General features: G+C 44.7%; 1 protein-coding gene across 22 annotated transcripts in view; it reads left to right on the top strand.

The window, feature by feature from the left end:
• RBM47 (RNA binding motif protein 47) overlaps window positions 1-13,580 on the top strand; it is a 206,579-nt gene that overhangs the window by 97,272 nt on the left and 95,727 nt on the right. For 4 of the 22 annotated variants that reach the window (XM_078003288.1, XM_078003266.1, XM_078003284.1 and 1 more), the window contains one exon: window positions 4,239-4,356. The exons of the other annotated variants lie outside the window; for them this stretch is intronic. The gene's annotated coding sequence lies outside the window, so the exon portion shown is untranslated. The remainder of the gene's footprint in view (window positions 1-4,238; window positions 4,357-13,580) is intronic. 22 annotated transcript variants of the gene reach the window in all.

Below are 13,580 nucleotides of genomic sequence, written 5' to 3'. Positions count from 1 at the left end.
GCCACTGCATCTGGCCTCAGAGAGCATAATCTGTATTCCCTAGCAGCTGTTTTTATTGTTGTTTTTCTTATGGTCTTCAAAGATGTAATGGGCTTTGAAATCCTTTTGGCTCCTAGGAAGAAGCTATTACTGGTTGGTGGAGTCCTGTCTGAAAATGAATTCTCTGTTTACACTGCCCCGTTCATTCCCTGTCCTGTGAACTACAACTACAGATTCTCCTTATAACTCTGCTCAGAATAGAAAGCTTAATTACTCTACCCCTAAAATCTTGCAGATTGCAAGAGGCTATAAGCTACTGGTATAGCCTAAAGATCAAGGGATCTTGTGTGGTGTTATGACAACTACTTCTATTTATATGTGATGTTCACTTTAAATATACACAGACATATTTGTATGTTAGTGGAAGGGGGTCTCAAAAATCTCATCTGACCTTTAATTAGACTCAAATAAGAAGTGGTAAAGACATTGACGTATGGGCCGGGCATCTCAAAAAAAAAAAAAAAATATATATATATATATATCTTTAAAAAGGAAAAAAAATTAAAAAAAAAAAAAAGGCTGGGAATGGTGGCTCACACTTGTAATCCCAGCACTTTGGGAGGCCGAGGCGGATGGATCATGAGATCAGGAGATCAAGACCATCCTGGCCAACATGGTGAAACCCCGTCTCTACTAAAATACAAAAAATTAGCTGGGTGTGGTGGTGGGCGCCTGTAGTCCCAGCTACTTGGGAGGCTGGGGCAGGGGAATCACTTGAACTCGGGAGGTGGAAGTTGTAATGAGCTGAGATCGCTCCCCTGCACTCCAGCCCGGTGATAGAGCAAGACTCCATCTCAAAATAAAAATAAAAATAAAAATAAACTGCCAGGCGCGGTGGCTCACGCCTGTAATCCCAGCACTTTGGGAGGCTCAGGCAGGCAGATCATGAGGTCAGGAGATTGAGACCATCCTGGCTAACACAGTGAAACCCCATCTCTACTAAAAATACAAAAAATTAGCCGGGCATGGTGGCGGGCGCCTGTAGTCCCAGCTACTTGAGAGGCTGAGGCAGGAGAATGGCGTGAACCCGAGAGGTGGAGGTTGCAGTGAGCCGAGACTGCGCCACTGCACTCCAGTCTGGGCGACAGAGCAAGACTCCATCTCAAAAAAAAAAAAAAGATTAAAAAAAAAGAGAGATTTATGTATGGCAAAACCAACGCTGGGAGTTCAAGCCCCACAGAATACCCAGGTCTAGAACTCCTGTCTTTGGAAGCTAGTTATCTTTTCTCCTCACCCTCTGCCTCACTTAACGATGTCTTTCACGGCCTTTCCTCTTCATTCACACTACCACCTTCCTAGGTCAAGTCATAATTTTAATTCCTAAATTACTGCACTAGCCAGGGAAGGAGGAAAAAAAACTGTAAGAAACCACATCAAAATGTCATCTGTGGTTGGTAGACATCTGATTTTAATTTTTTAAATATCTGTTTTTCTGAAATTTATACATTTTACATAATAAACAAGTTTTACTTTCCTAAAGGAAAAACACACATCATCACTGGCATAGACTTCACCCTGGTATGTGAGCACATGTCCATTATACGACCCATCTGTGCCTAGCTATCAGAGTTGCCTTTCTAAAATGTGTTCTCCAGGCTCCTGCTTAAACCCTCCGGGTGTCCTGGAATTTCAAAGTCATAACCCAGACCCACCCTTCCGCCTATCCCCTTATCTCCAACCACACCCAACCCAACCCTCTCTGCTTGGCAGGTCAGCATCCTCCTTGTCCTAGGACCAGGGGAGCTCCATTCAGCTCCTTCACGGCTACTCTCCTCTACACAGAGAACCCCACACTCTTTGTCCTTTCCCCTTTACCTCTCCAGATGTTATCCTTTGAAGCTCAGCTAGCCTACGGCCAGACCACCCTGATCACTCCCAATCTCATCTGAAGCTCAGCTCAACTCCTTCCTTCTCCAGGTCACCTTTGTCACCGTTTTTTATCTGCGTCAGGGTGGTTTCGTTTTATGTAAACCAAGTCCACGCCATTGAAAATGGTTGCATAGAGAATTCTATTTTATTTATTTATTCCAGAGTCTTACCCTGTCACCCAGGCTGGAGCGCACTGCTGTGATCATGGTTCACTGTAGTCTCTACATCCAGGGCTTGAACAGTCCTCCTGCCTCAGTTTCCTATGTAGCTGGGACTACAGGCATGCACCACCATGCCCAGTTAATTTTGTTTGCTTTTAGTGGAGAGAGGTCTCACTATGTTGCCCAGGCTGGTCTCCAACTCCTGGGCTCCAAGGATCCTCCCACTTTGGCCTCCCAAGATGCTAGGGTGGCAGGTGTGAGCCACCGTGCCTGGCCTTTCATGGAGAATTCTGAAAGCCTGCCAATGTTCAGAGGAAAAGGAGTCCTGTGACTATAGTGGTTTTTGCCATAGGCACAAGAAGGAAAAGTGACAGAATGAATGTGACATATTTTTCATCCAGATTTATAATAATTCTTTTAGACCTGTGATGTCCAGTACGGAAGTCCCTGGCCACACATGGCTATTTAAATTTAGATTAAAAAGAAGAAAAATAGGACCAGGCGGGATGGCTCATGCCTGTAATCCCAGCACTTTGGGAGGCCGAGACAGGTGGATCACAAGGTCAGGAGTTCAAGACCAGCCTGGCCAGGATGGTGAAACCCCATCTCTATTAAAAATACAAAACTTAGCTGGGCACGGTGGCATGCGCCTGTAGTCCCAGCTACTCAGGAGGGTGAGACAGGAGAATCGCTTGAAACCGGGAGGCGGAGGTTGCAGTGAGCCGAGATCAAGCCACTGCATTCCAGCCTGTGCGACAGAGCGAGACTCCATCTCAAAAAAAAGAAGAAAAATAATAATTTAAATTAATTAAAATTAAATACAGAAGATTCTCCACCTAGAATGTTTAAACTTCATGATTGGCCAGGCATGGTGGCTCACATCTGTAATCCCAGCACTTTGGGAAGCTGAGGTGGGCCAATCACCTGAGGTCGGGAGTTTCAGACTAGCCTGGCCAACATGGTGAAACCCCATCTCTACTAAAAATGCAAAAATTAGCCAGGTGTGGTGGCATACGCCTGTAATCCCAGCTCCTCAGGAGGCTGAGACAGTGAGACTCCATCTCAAAAAAAAAAAAAAAAAAAAAAAAGGAATCTAATATCCTTAAAATCCATCATGAAGTTTATTTATTTACTTTTACTTTATTTTTTAGATGGAATCTTGCTTTATTGCCCAGGCTGGAGTGCAGTAGCGCGATCTCAGCTCACTGCAACCTCCACCTTCTGGGTTCAAGCAATTCTCCTGTCTCAGCCTCCCAAGTAGCTGGGATTACAGGTGTGTGCCACCACACCTGGCTAATTTTTGCATTTTTAGTAGAGAGAGGGTTTTGCCATGTTGGCCAGACTGGTCTCGAACTCTTCAGGTGATCTGCCCACCTCAGCCTCCCAAAATGCTGGGATTATAGGTGTAAGCCACCATGCCCAGCCTTAGATGCTTTTTTTGTGTGTGTGTGACGGAATCTCCCTCTGTCACCCAGGCTGGAGTGCAGTGGCGCAATCTTGGCTCACTGCACCTCTGCCTCCCAGGTTCAAGTATTCTCCTGCCTCAGCCTTCTGAGTAGCTGGGATTACAGGCATGTGCCACCATGCCTAGCTAAGTTTTATTTTTAGTAGAGACAGGGTTTCACCATGTTGGCCATGGTTGGCCCAGCTGGTCTCGAACTCCTGACCTCAGGTGATCTGCCCACTTTGGCCTCCCAAAGTGTTGGGATTACAGGCGTGAGCTGCCTTGCCTGGCCACATTTTTGACTTATGATATTTTTTACTTATGATGGAGTTAATGGGAAGTAGCTCATTGTAAGTCAAGGAACATCTGTAAAATTAAAAATTTTTAATACGGTAGCCAGTAGCCAGTGGTACATTTTAAGTGCTTAATAGCCATATATGGCTACTGGCCACTATCCTGATAGCAGCAAAGATACAGAACCTTTCCACCATTAAGAGTTATACGAGACGGCCCTGTTTTATTATTTATTTCTTTATTATTTTTGAGACAGAGTCTCCCTGTGTCACGCAGGCTAGAGTGCAGCGGCGTGATCTTGGCTCACTGCAACCTCCGCCTCCCTGGTTCAAGCAGTTCTCCTGACTCAGCCTCCTGAGTAGCTGTGGCCACAAGCGTGCGCCACCAGGCCCAGCTAATTTTTGTTTTTGTTTTTTTTCTTTTTGAAACAGGATCTCACTCTGTCCCCCAGGCTGGAGTGCAGTGGCAGGATCTTGGCTCACTGCAACCTCCACCTCCCAGGTTCAAGCAATTTTTCTGCCTTAGCCTCCCGAGTAGCTGGGATTAAAGGTACGTGCCACCATGCCCGGCTAGGGTTTGTATATTTAGTAGAGACGGGTTTTCACCATATTGGCCAGGCTGGTTTCGAACTCCTGACCTCAGATCTCCCAAAGCGCTGGGATTACGGTGGCTCCCGTTTTAGATATGTAGTTATATGACAATGCAAGGAAGAATATATTTGCTTAGTGTGTGTGCCTTGTTTTCTCAGTGAGAAACCAAAAGGGTTGTTTTTATTATTATTATTAGTTTTGAGACAGAGTCTCACTCTGTTGCCAGGCTAGAGTACAGTGGTGTGATCTCGGCTCATTGCAACCTCAGCCTCCTGGCCTCAAGGGATTCTCCTGCCTCAGCCTCCCAAGTAGCTGGGACTACAGATGTGCCACCATACCCAGCTAATTTTTGTATTTTTAGTAGAGATGGGGTTTCACCATGTTGGCCAGGATGGTCTTGATCTCTTGACCTTGTGATCCGCCCGCCTCAGCCTCCCAAAGTGCTGGGATTACAGGCGTGAGCCACCGCGCCCGGCAGTAATCTTCGCTTACGTTTATTTTGTAACCTTATGCACCTAACCAGTGCTGGATATATAAGAAATACTTTGTATTTGTTGAGTTGATTTTTTAGTACTTAGTTGGTAGTGCACCATTAAAGTGTATGAATTTTGAAATAGGAAACCAAGTTTCTGGCCCCTTCTCTTCTGCCAACTAGCATGTGACTTAGAATATCTCATTTAACTGAAGCAGGTCACAGTTTCCTCAAGGGTAGATGGTTGTAAACTGGACTATATTGGAAGATTCTTCCAGGTTTGGAATTTTGTGGTACATATGGAGTATTCACTTTTAAATAAAAATGTACCCCCTTCCGGCTGGGCGCGGTGGCTCAAGCCTGTAATCCCAGCACTTTGGGAGGCCAAGGCGGGCGGATCACGAGGTCAGGAGATCGAGACCATCCTGGCTAACAAGGTGAAACCCCGTCTCTACTAAAAGATACAAAAAACTAGCCGGGCATGATGGCGGGCACCTGTAGTCCCAGCTATTCAGTAGGCTGAGGCAGGAGAATGGCATGAACCCAGGGGGCGGAGCTTGCAGTGAGCCAAGATCACGCCACTGCACTCCAGCCTGGGGCACAGAGCAAGACTCCGTCTCAAAAAAAAAAAAAAAAAATGTACTCCCTTCCCCCAAACATACACACACACACACACAATGAAAAGTAGCAGGTTAAAAAATATTCTAGCTTATTTTAAACTTCATTTGTCCCGGGAGGCTGAGGTGGGCGTATCAGTTGAGGGCAGGAGTTCAAGACCAGCCTGGCCAACATGGTGAAACCCTGTCTCTACTAAAAAATACAAAAAAAAAAAAAAGCCAGGTGTGATCTCAGATACGTGGCAGGCTGAGGCAGGAGGATCGCTTGAATCTGGGAGGTGGCGGTTGCAGTGAGCTGAGATCACACCACTGTACTCCCTCCCGCCTGAGCAACAGAGCTAGATTCCATCTCAAAAAAAAAAAAAAATTTGCCACGTGTGGTGGCATATGCCTGTAGTCCCAACTACTTGGGAGGCCGAGGTGGGAGGATTTCTTGAACCCAGGAGGTGGAGGTTGCAGTGAGCCAAGATCATGCCACTACACTCCAGCCTGGCTGCCTGGGCAAGAGAGAGTGAGACTGTCTCAAAAAAAAAAAAAAAAACCAACAACTTCATTTATCTAATTTTCCAAAGACATAAGCCTAGGATTTCAGGATTAAATTCTCTGCCACAGCTCTAGCTGACTTGGGCAAGCCAGGTAGAGAGTTGATTGCCTTCGTCAAACCTCACTGAGGTTTTACACTATCTTTAGTCTCACTGCATGCAGCAGTCACCAGTCAATGCTGCCAACCCTTTTCCATTGTTCTAAGTCAGGCATCAGTAAACTGTGGTCTATTGTCTGTTTATGTATGGCCCTCTCGCTAATGGTTTTTACATTTTTAAAGGGTTGCAAAAAAAAAAAAAAAAAAAGAACCAGACTGGGCAGCACAGTGAGACCCTGTCTCTACATAAAATAAAAAAATTAGCCAAGTGTAGTGAAGCACACCTGTTGTCTACTCAGAAGGCCGAGGCAGGAGGATCCCTGGAGCCAGGGTGGTTGAGGCTGCAGTGAGCTGCACCACTGCACTCCAGCCTGGGTGACAGAGGGAGATCCTGTCTCAAAAACAAAACCCCCAAAAACAAAAAACAAAACGAAACAAAGAATAATATGTAACAGAAACCATATGGCTTGCAAAACCTATAGTATTTACCTAGCTCATGACAGAAAAGTTTGCCATCCCCTGCACTCAGTGACTTTCCTGTACAGACCCAACCACTTTTTAAGGCAAATTGTTTTCTGAAGTGTTATAAGGTCCCGTGACTCAAATACCATGGAATTAAACTCCATCTTCTCTATGGTTTAGAAAGAACTCTGAAGACAGGGAAGGGCAGCCAGGCTGGCGGGGAGTGGACGGGGACCCTCGACTTGATCAGTTTTGTATTGAAACACTACAAAGTAGGCAGGACCCCGTGTTCTGAAGGCAGAAAGCGAGTCCTTGGATCCAGAATCTGTGTGTTCTGGTCTTGGCTTTGGAAATTTGATGAGTCACGGTTTCTGGCTGTGTCCTCCTTGACTTACAGCTTTCACAAGAATGAATTCTGAAGGCCCCATGAAAGGGAAGAGCTGTGAGAATCGTCATCTAAGGCCCATGCTTGCATTTCAGTTTCTCCTTTTTCTTTTCCTTCTTGCTGCCTCTCCGTTTAGCACTCTGGGATCTAGATTGGATGGGCAGCTAAAGGGACTGAAATGGAGAGGCAAGAGCCAAACTTCAGGGCCTAGAGCAGGGCTGGGCCTGTATCTGAATTCTGATAGCAGCATTGCCAGGCAGCTCCAGGGCAAACACAAAGTTCATTGGTTTTTCTTAAGAACTCTTTTCTTTCTGATGCTCACTGCCAGGTGTCCAAGGGCCCTGGAGCTTTCCAAATCTCTTTTCTACGTAAGCCTATTCCCTAGCTTTTTACCAAGCCTTGACTTTTAAAATGCACTTCTTCTTAGTTACCAAAAAACTCCAGTTTTGGCATTTTCCCCCCCATTTATCCTTTTTTTTTCCTCCTCTCCTTGTCTCATTCTTTCCTCTAGGCTATTTTCAAAGTTCTTTTGCCCCTGGCTTCTGTATACACAACTGCCTTTAGAATAATCCAGTGTGCCTCACCTTAATAAAAATCCAGATTTACAAAACAAAAATTGTTTGAAAGGTGAATCTTTTTGTTAAAGAAATCTGGCCAATATGAAAGACTAGCATCTCTTTTTTTGTGTTTATCACTTTATTTGTTTGAGACAGTCTCACTCTGTGATCTGCAACCCAGCCTCCTGGGTTCAAGCGATTCTCATGCCTCAGCCTCCCAAGTAGCTGGGACTACAGGTGTGCTAATAGTCATATTTTATACTAAATAAAGTAGCTGACTAAGTTTTGTATTTTTAGTAGAGACAGGGTTTCGCTGTGTTGGCCAGGCTGGTTTCAAACTCCTGGCCTCAAGCAATCTGCCCATCTTGGCCTCCCAAAGTGCTGGGATTACAGACCTGAGCCATCGTGCCTGGCCATGTTTATCACTTTCTACATTTCATTATAGCAAGCGGTAACTAGGGGAGGTCCCCTAGTTGGGTGCAAGCAGATTCATTTTTGTATTTGCAGATTGTGTAACACAGTGAAATTCATAGCCTTACCCCCATACTGGATCATAAAAAATTTTTACTTTCCCTATTTTGTTTACTATCAAGCCTGAGCTGATTAAATATATCCAGTGGCCTGGATCAGGATCATGTGAAAAACAGGACCTTGGCTTGCTTACAACAATGTTTGCATTTGTTTTGATTGGGACAGATTCCTTTGGAGAAATTCCCAACTTATTCTCAAAGAAGATTCTAGTGCAGTAGCAGGCTCCCAGTGGCTTTTCATTCATAGTAATGAGCATTAGCCGAGCGTGGTGGTGTGCGCCTGTAGTCCTAGCTACTCAGGAGGCTGAAGCAGGAGGATTGCTTGAGCCCAGGAGGTCAAGGCCGCAGTGACCTGAGCAATGTCTGTGCACCACTGCTACATTCTAGAATTCCCAGTCCGGAACTATGCTGTTGTCATGCCCAGGAAAGCATCCATGAGAAAAGCCTGTTCTGAGTCCGAATGCTGATGCCAGTTCTGGATAGAATTCCTTGACACACACGGCACTTCCAGCCTTGGTTTTCACGGTTGCTGTGATAGCAGAACACACAGCTGTGAAACAGAGAGAAGATGAGCAACAGAAATGGATGTACTAAAATGTGAGATGAAAAAATGCAGAAAAGCCAACCATCTTTAGAAATCTCATTTTTTCAGAGCTCAGTGTAAGCCTAATAGGTACAAGCTGAGATTCTGGAGTCTGAGTGGTGGGTTCCAGTCTTGCTTTCCACCAATAATTAGCTTCACTTGACTTCTTTGGGTTTCCGTTTCCTCATTTGTATGAGAAAATAGGGATCATGAGAGTACTTGGCACATAAGATTTGGGAGGAGGTTGTATATGTTGAGAATTTAGCACCATGTCTAGTACACAGCAGGTGCTTAATAAATGTTCATATTAGTGTTTTAGCACATGTTGGAGGGACATAGCCCAGTGCAGTGTTTCTCAAATTTTGGGGAGTGGACCATCTTCACAGGCAGATAAAATACAGGGCACTCAATTATACATAACTTCAGATAAGCAGTAAATAATTTTTTAGTACAAGTTATTTCCCAAACATTGTATGGAACATGTATGAAAATATTCATTTCTTATCTGAAATTTGAATTTAACTGGGCACCCTGGAGTTTTATTTGCTAAATCTGACAACCCTGTTTTCCTTTCCTTTTCTTTTTCTTTTTTTTCTTTTTTTTTTTTTTGAGCCAGAGCTCACTCTGTCACCCAAGCTGGAGCTGGAGTGCAGTGGCGTGATTACCGCTCACAACTGCTTCAACCTCCCAGGCTCAGGTAATCCTCCCACCTCAGCCTCCAAAGTAGCTGGGACCACAGGTGCGTGCCACTGTGCCTGGCTAATTTTTGGTATTTTTTGTAGAGACAAGGTTTCACCACCTCACCCTAGCTGGTTTTTTGTTTTTGGTTTTGGTTTTGTTTTTGTTTTTTTTGAGACGGAGTTTTGCTCTTGGTGCCCAGGCTGGAGGGCAATGGCGTGATCTTGGCTCACTGCACCCTCCGCCTCCTGGGTTCAAGCAGCTCTGCCTCAGCCTCCCGAGTAGCTGGGATTACAGGCGCCCACCACCACGCTGGGCTAATTTTTGTTTTTTTAGTAGAAACAGGGCTTCACCATGTTGGACAGGCCGGCCTCGAACTCCTGACCTCAGGTGATCTGCCAGCCTTGGCCTCCCAAAGTCCTGGGATTACAGGCGTGAGCTACTGCGCCCAGCCAAGAGGTAGCTTCTTAAAGGTTAGTTGCATGCAGAATCTGAAGCTGTAACAAGGAACTTTTCATGCTCTGTTACGTTAAAATTGGTTGGCCCATCTTGAACTTTGAATGGACTGCTTACCCATGCATGATTCTGTAACATCATGGTTGGTTATTTGGAAAATATTGGTTCACTGAGTTGTGAAGATCTTCTAGATATTGAAACATTTCAGTATGTATTTTTAAAACTCCACATTTGTTAATGTCATAGTTGATCTCATGAGAAAAGCCTTTAATTGACAAGCAGTCAAGCTCATGGTGGTAAATGCAGGTTGCCCCCAAATATTTTTCTTACTTTTTTTGTCTTTTTAAAAATTATTTTTCTTCTCTTTGCGCAACAGGGCTAACTCATAGGCAGCGCGCCCAGAGTCAGCCAGGTTCCCCCAGATTTTAACTTTTGCTTGAAAGCTTGAATTTGATCATTGGAAATCAATACTGTCTGTTGTGTTCTTTGAAGTGCCAGGGTCACTTCATTCATTTTCTAGAAAATGTCTGCCAAATATTCAAGTCTAAATAATCATAGTTTGTTTTATCAAGTAGTTTAGCCTGTGACTCTCACAAGTGATTTTTCCTTGAGACAGCAATTGTAATTTGGTATACAGTACAAGTGCTTTATCATACTTTTCATTTCGTCACACAGAATATTTTTAAAACGTCTACTTGAATTGAGACTTAATAAAATAAATAGGCTGGACATGGTGGCCCATGCCTGTAATCCCAGCACTTTGGGAGGCCGAGGTGGGTGGATCACCTGAGGTCAGGAGTTCAAGACCAGCCTGGCCAGCGTGGTGAAACCCCATCTCTACTAAAAATACAAAAATTAGCTGGGTGTGGTGGCAGGTGCTTGTAACCCCAGCTACTTGGGAGGCTGAGGTGAATCCTTGAACCCAGGAGGTGGAGGTTGCAGCGAGCCGAGATTGTGCCACTGCACTCCAGCCTGGGCGACAAGAAGGAAATTGTGTCTTAAAATAAATAAATAAATAAATAAATTTAAAAATTTAAAAATTTTTTAAAAGAAATAAAAATAAATAAAATTAATATTTTCTTATCAGATACATTCTTAAGGAAAATTGGCTTTTTTTTTTTTTTTTAAAGGTAGAACAACTTCAAATGCCTGGTGGTAAAAAAAAAAAAAAAAGTGCCACAATTACTAGTAAAGTTAGGCAGCACTGCCTCTTACACTGCTAGAAGTTTTAGCCACCATTGCCTTTTTTTCACTAGTGCAGTGTCAATGCCGTGAAAAAGGGAAATATGTTAGTATTATTAAGAACCTTGGAGCCTCTCAGCGTTCCAGGGACCTCACTTTGAGAAGTGCTAGGCTAGTGGCTGATATCCCCATGACAGACAGTACCAGACAGTATAGACTGATCTCCCCTCTCCTATTGCGGCGCCTCCTTCCTTGGGCAGTTTGGGAAAACACCCAGAGCCCCTGGGCACTTTCTTAGGCATCTGCAGAGGTTGGCTAGGTGATGAGCAGTTTCTGAGGTCACATTCATGCTACTCTTTGAAGCCCTCTAAAGGGGTTTGAATATGATTCATGGGCATTCCCAAACCCTTGGAAGATTCTGGAAGATTTAGAGGCTCCAGATTAAATCTCTACCTCTTTCTCCTCTACTATTTCCTAGTGTCCAAGGGAGCTCAAAACCCCTTTCAGAAGCTGAAACTATTCTGCAGGCCAAATATATACTAGCCTCAAAGATATTCAGGCTAGAAATGGGCCCCTACAGCTGAAAGATGCTTTGGAATAGGCCTGGGGCAATAGAGCAGCACTCACCAGAGACGCATTATTCTGCCTTATTGCAGCTCTGCAGTTGAAAATTCTAGGGGTATACCTGCATGCTGGCATACCACAAACAATAGAGAAAAAACTCCACTTAGAATCGCATGGCTGGAGGTGGGAAATGCTATTATAAAACATTTCTGTTGCACAGAAGGCACAGTCCTTTCTCAGGGACACATAATTTAGTCTCTGAGCAGCATGAGACTTTTATATGCCAAGTGCTGTATAGAACACAGGGAATGCTAATACAGCCTACAAGGTTTAAAGTCAAATAACAAATTTGTGATCACAGAAAAAAAAAAAAAAGAACATAAAAGGCTTACCCAAAGTAGGAGAATCCATATTTTTTTGGCTGGATTTTATGATCAAAGGAGGACTTCAATAGTAAATAGAGTTCATCAGTAGATTTCAAAGTGAACAGTAGAGATTATCTTAATTAGGGATAAGAAGTTAGGGTGGGCTGGGCACAGTGGTTTATGCCTGTAATCCCAGCACTGGGAGGCCAAGGTGGGTGGATCACGAGGTCAAGAGATCGAGACCATCCTGGCCAACATGGTGAAACCCCGTCTCTACTACAAATACAAAAATTAGCTGGGCATGGTGGCATGCGCTTGTAGTCCCAGCTACTTAGGAGGCTTAGGCAGGAGAATTGCTTGAACCTGGGAGATGGAGGTTGCAATGAGTGGAGATCAATCCACTGCACTCCAGCCTGGGCAACAAGAGCGAGACTCTGTCTCCAAAAAAAAAGAAAAGGGAGGGTAGGGTGGAGGGAAGTGGGAGAGGAGGGTGAGGAGGCCAAGGTAAAGGATTGAAGGATGCCAGGTGTGGTGGGTCACGCCTATAATCCCAGCACTTTGGGAGGCCAAAGTGGGCAGATCACCTGAGGTTGGGAGTTCGAGACCAACCTGACCAACATGCAGAAACCCCCGTCTCTACTAAAACTACAAAATTAGCTGGGCGTGGTGGCGCACACCTATAATCCCAGCTACTCGGGAGGCTGAGACAGGAGAATCGCTTGAACCCGGGAGGTGGAGATTGCAGTGAGCCAAGATCGTTCCATTGCACTCCAGCCTGGGCAACAAGAGTGAAACTCCATCTCAAAAAAAAAAAAAAAAAAAAAAAAAGAATTGAAGGAGAAAAACAGGGTTGAACTGGTTCTGGTCAGAGATTGGCAGAAAATACATGTAAGTGATTTTTTTTAAAAGATAAGATGTCACTCTGTTACCCAGGGCACTCTGTTACAGTGGTGTGATCTTGGCTCACTGTAGCCTCAACTACAACTCCTGACCCAAGCAATCCTCCCACCTCAGCCTCTCAAGTAGCTGGGACCACAGGCACATGCCACTGTGCCTGGATCATTTTATATATTTTTTTATAGAAACGAGGGTCTCACTATGTTGCCCAGGCTGGTCCTAAACTCTGGGCTCAAGTGATCCTCCTGCCTGGGCCTCCCAGAGTGCTGGGACTACAGGTATGAGCCACCACTCCTGGGCTGGATCTTGATTTAGACCAAGCTTGTCCAACCTGTGGCATGTCCAGGATGGCTTTGAATGTGGCCCAACACAAATTCATAAGCTTCCTTTAGGATTCTTTTTTTTTTTTAAGCTCATCAGCTGTCATTAGTATCAGTGTATTTTATGTGTGGCCGAAGACAATTCTTCCAGTGTGACCCAGGGAAGCCAAAAGATTGGACACCCCTGATTGGGCAGTAGACAGGATCTTAGGGTGAGTAGGCTACAGTGTGCACGTGCATGAGAGTGTGACTCAGGCAAAGAGCAAGGGCTCCAGCTGGGACCTGCTTGGATTCTCAGATCTGTTATTATTAGCTGTGTATCCTTGGGCAGCCTCTCTGAGTCTGTCCTCTCATCTGTCTATTTCATTAAATGAGGTGTCATATATCAAATAACTGATTATTGTAGGCACTTGAGAAGCAATGTTTGCAGCCAGACATGGTGGCTCACGCCTGTAATCCCAGCACTTTGGGAGGC

Source organism: Macaca mulatta, chromosome 5 (assembly GCF_049350105.2).
Source record: "Macaca mulatta isolate MMU2019108-1 chromosome 5, T2T-MMU8v2.0, whole genome shotgun sequence".
Classification (NCBI taxonomy): domain Eukaryota; kingdom Metazoa; phylum Chordata; class Mammalia; order Primates; family Cercopithecidae; genus Macaca; species Macaca mulatta.
The sequence above is the reverse complement of the archived record's forward strand: the minus strand, read 5'-3'. Positions and strand labels throughout refer to the sequence as shown.